The sequence below is a fragment of the Rhyacophila brunnea genome, unplaced genomic scaffold (assembly GCF_057557595.1).
Source record: "Rhyacophila brunnea isolate RB1 unplaced genomic scaffold, BYU_Rbru_1.0 scaffold_21, whole genome shotgun sequence".
NCBI classification, from domain to species: Eukaryota; Metazoa; Arthropoda; class Insecta; order Trichoptera; family Rhyacophilidae; genus Rhyacophila; species Rhyacophila brunnea.
The window spans coordinates 29,755,969-29,760,805 of NW_028232871.1; the positions used below are offsets into that span (position 1 = coordinate 29,755,969).

The window sequence follows — 4,837 nt, forward strand, 5'->3', positions numbered from 1 at the left end:
AACCCACTAATACAAGCATGAAATAGGTACCAGCAGCCCTATGTTGTAACTTGTGAGTTGAAGTCGCCCGGCGACATGACGTCATATGACATCATTGTGACGTACTATCAGAGTGAGTCAATAGTCTTCGAGAAATTAACGCTACTAGCGTTATTCATTGTCCCCATACACAAATAGGTGTTTCAGCATAATAATATCTATGGTGAGCCGTATGCATTGGGCGGCTCGCCTCGATGCGTGTATTGAGCATACATCACAATTACGTCATGTCGTCGGGTGACTTCATGTCACAAGTTACAACATAGGGTTGCAGGGTATAAAAAAAACAGCGAAGATCGACACGCATGACTCTTACAAAATTTGGGGGAAACTTTCAAAAACCCTATAAAAATCTATAATGTCCAGTTGTTAAATTTATTTATTTAAAAAGACACACTGATTACATAACAAATTATTAATTCAAGACGTTCACAAGATCACATTTAGAATAAAAAGTACAGGTAAATCAACTTAATAAAGACAAATACAAATTAAACAATAAAATATTATATTTTAAAAACAAAATACATAATGCATCGCTAAAAATGTCTATATCTCTAGGGAGTGTATTGACCAGCCGCGCAGCCCTCGCTTTTGCTGCCTGGTGAGCCTGACATGAGGAAACAGCCTTCACCCAAAATAGTCGTGGCTGCGACGGGTGCATAAAACTTCATTTTTTCAGAATATCGGGAACAGAAGTGACATACGAGATTGAAAGGCGAGCATGCCTTGAAGAAAGTTTGTCAGAAAATACTCGTTGTAGTTGAGTGTATTATATAGCATAAGAGACGCAGTTTATTTTGTGATTCGTCTACGTAAAACGATAGTATAAACGAAAAGTCATGATGCCAGCCCCGGAAGTGGTTGTGGCTCTACGCTACATATCTGTAACTTAGTATTTTTTCAAGAATACCACGTGCACGCCTCGATTTCTTATGGGTAACATATATTTTTTATGCTTTGTTCACCTGACATGACAGTATACACAACATTTTATGTTGTTAGCTCCAGAAGTGGTTGTAGATACCACCCTTTTAACCTCCTAACTTGGTATTTGAAAGGAACCGTGTGTTCGACTAACTTTCATAATATATGTAATATTATGATATAATATGCAGTTTGACTTCTGATAAGTATGTAGGGTTTTCGTCGGGATTTCGTTACTAAGAATCGTTTTCCAGAAAATTTGGCGATCGGCAGCAGCATTACCCGCAACTCGGTTTCATCCGGTGCGGTAAATTTACACCCCCCCCCCCCTCATAAACATACAACACAATTTCTTTTTTAATTACAGAGTTCGACGAATTCGAACGCATGATACTCGGGAATATTTGTGTATGATACATGATTATGAATATCTTTTCAGAGAGCCATTCCAATTTAAATGTATCGCAGGATTTATACTTAATGATCGCTTTTGAAATATCACATACACTCCTTCTTGACATTTTTAGCGGATAAGTTTTCTATAATAATTAATAAGTATAATAATTGTACTATATATTATGTAACTGTGCAAGCAATTCTATTGTTTGTTATGTACACTGAGCACACCTGTAGTTATTTATTACAAAGATTGATTATTAGTTTTGTATTATAAAATTTTAAGTAAAAGCACTGATTTTTTGGCACGAACACTTTAACGTTTAAAAAATATTTTAAGAACTCTGATTTTTTAACAATAAGGAATACTTTGAGACTGTACTGACAATGTTTCTTGCAAGTTGAAACATGTCAAAGGAAATGAAGAGGACCCGGAACATAAGTGGTCATTGCTAAACACTAAACTACGTATCTGTTTTCGTATACTTTGGCATGCAATAAAACGGGACGAATATGGTGATCCCTTTTTGAAACTTTTTTTACAATATTTTTGTGTGAGGGATGAAAACATGTGTGCGGACATATTTTGGTAGGTGTGCGCGCCCACACGCGCACACTTTAGAGGGAACATTGAATATAACATTTACTTAAAAATGTATTTCCTGTACTCCCGAAAATTTAATTCACATTATTTTAAAATTTGGGGGCGGTTCGGTACTCTAAGCATGGAGTATTCGTATAATTAAAAAAAACTTTTTGAAATGTGAAAAAATATGGGCGTCGTCGTCGATCTATTTTTCGAGATATTATAACATACATATTGCAAATTGAGAAAAAAAAGGTGGCGGAGACAGGGAGGGGGTGGATTTCCACTAGTAAGTATTATTTGTTTTTCTCTTTAATTATGTATTTGAGAAAAGTATGTAATGAGCTCAGTTCAAAGTTTTTTTTTGTATGAAATAACGGTTAATAACGGTTCAATAATATAAAATTAAGTTTATTAATAAAGTGCGCATCACGAATTTGAATGACTGCTGTTTTGAATATGGAAATAGTCGGGTATTTTTTGCCTTGCAAACATACTGATGATCTGTTTGGACATGCTATCTTTAATCGAAAAAAAGGAGATAGTCCGGAGAGTCTATTCTATATGGGTATGATGTTATAGATGAAATAATAATAATGCCCTTGCTTAAGTATGGATGAAATAATGTGTGTATAACATAATTTACGGCCTTCTTTAAAAGCATATTACCGCAAGGGTTTAATCCAAAATAGGCTGCCTGCTCTAAGGGGAGGCTTAGAGAATAAATTATTGCCGGACAATATGCGAGATAGAACACTGCTTGAAAGATAACATGCCGTAGCTGGTTGACAGAAAAATAAAAAAAGATTAGACCAGTGATTCCCAAAGTGAGCGCTACTACAACCCTATTGGAAAGCGCTGGCAAAGAAGGGGTAATGTAAGGGTGCTTCAATGGCTTTAATGAAGCAAATAATACTAAACCGATAATACCATTTAAATTGTTTTATGTGTTAATCAGAACAAACATCGCATATAAAATATTTTTCACCAGTAGGTGTCATTTTGGGTGCTTGAATAGTACATTTTTTCAAAAGTGATCTCCCATTGTGTCTTAAGTGTAAAGTGTTAGCTATACTATGTTCACGTATGCGTGTGAAACGTGAACCCCTTATGTAAGCAAAATCCAATAATTATAAGTTGCACTACGTGGCATGGAAAAGTGCATGTTACGCATAACGCGGAAAGACCACAACATAAATGAATAAATAAAAAAGTAGACAAAAATACGCGAAGTGATATAAGTAGCCAAGTAGATAAAATAGCAATGTGTTAAACATGTCGCTCAGCAAGTAGACAACTGCTGGATAAGTGCTGTCATAAAATGGTACTCAAATGACAAATAATAAACGATCACAGCAAATAACAGGGATCTAGAAGAGTGGAAGAAGCTAGGGGAGGTTTTTATCTAGCGTGGGTCGACCTCGGTTGATGATGATGTTGGGTTATTTAATATTTTTTTAATTGATCAAACGTACGTTTTTATTTGAACTAATATCGCTATCTTTGAAACAGTTTTTCACCATAATTTGTCATTTGATGTACTATTTTAAGTGATGCGTTATATTAATTGTTTAAAAACAAACATCACATTGTAATGCCTCTTTTTACCAACTATTTGTGTGTAAGAGGGGGGGGGGGGGGGTGTTATATCGTGAGCTTTCTGCTAAAAGTTTGTAATTCTTAAGAACTTGCTATGGAAATAAAAGTTAAACATTTTAAAGTTTGTTACATTCCATAAATTTACTATTGAGCAGAAGATAGAGCAAAGTAATTAACTCTAAAAATAAATACCTTGACTTCTTTCATACTGAGTTTAATTTTGAAATTAAAATTCTCTTAGTGTGCTTATTCAGATGTTGTAATCGTAAAAAAACAAATAATCAGAAAGAAAGGGAAATCGGCGGTACAAAGAAACTCTTAACTCATTGCACGTATTTAGCACGTTTTTTTTATTTTATTAACACGAACATTGACAAAGCGTTAGGTACACAAAAATTGCCACTAGTATTTTCAACTAGTATAGATTTACCTTTGGCCATCACTATTTTTTTCTTGTTATTTATATAATGTATGCAATACCTGCGCCATCAAATATTTTTTAAACTGCATTTTAAAAAAGATATCTATTTTAAACATACTAATATTTTGTATAATACATTGGACGTTCTAATTGGCAATTCCAAAAGTGTCGAGAAACTAAGTGTTTTTTAAAATTGTTTTTCAATGTTTAATAAATCGCTTAATTATTATATAAAAGAGGTACGGTATTATAGATGAGTAGAAATAAATAAAAGCCAGGATAAAAATCCCGGGTACAAAAACTAGTACTATAATGCCAAATTTATTTTTCATAACAAATTTTATTGCATTCTGATAGCTTTGAATTTATCGAAAAATGGTAAGCATTTTTATTATGACGTGGGTAGTTGCAAACAATTCAGGTGTATGGAATTTATTGTTTTTGATGTGATAAAATTACTATCGTTTTGTACTTGACTGCATTTGTATTATTTTTGTGATAAGAATTTTGCATAATTATATATATATATATAGTTTTTTATTGATTTCACATAACATATCAGTCTTTGTGGCGCAATGGCAGCGCGTTCGGCTGTTAACCGAAAGGTTGGTGGTTCGAGCCCACCCGGGGGCGATTATTTTGTACAATTTTGTATATAATATATTTATGTACTTACAAGTTGTATAGTGGCAGGTTGTAAAACATAAATGCTTCTGAATGACATTAAAGTACTATTTCTTAATGACAGCAAACATTCGCTCTCTTAACCCATACGAGCCATCGTAAACAGGCGTATCTATTTATTTAATTTAAAATACAACTACCAATGAATTCATTTTGTGCGTTCCTCTAAAGAACATAACAATTAA

At 33.6% G+C, this 4,837-nt stretch overlaps 1 non-coding gene across 1 annotated transcript; it reads left to right on the forward strand.

Moving 5' to 3' along the window:
* Positions 1-4,529: 4,529 nt before the first annotated feature.
* On the forward strand, positions 4,530-4,601 carry TRNAN-GUU (transfer RNA asparagine (anticodon GUU)). The gene has a single exon. It is a non-coding gene; the product is annotated as a tRNA-Asn (tRNA).
* The last annotated feature ends 236 nt before the right edge of the window (positions 4,602-4,837 follow it).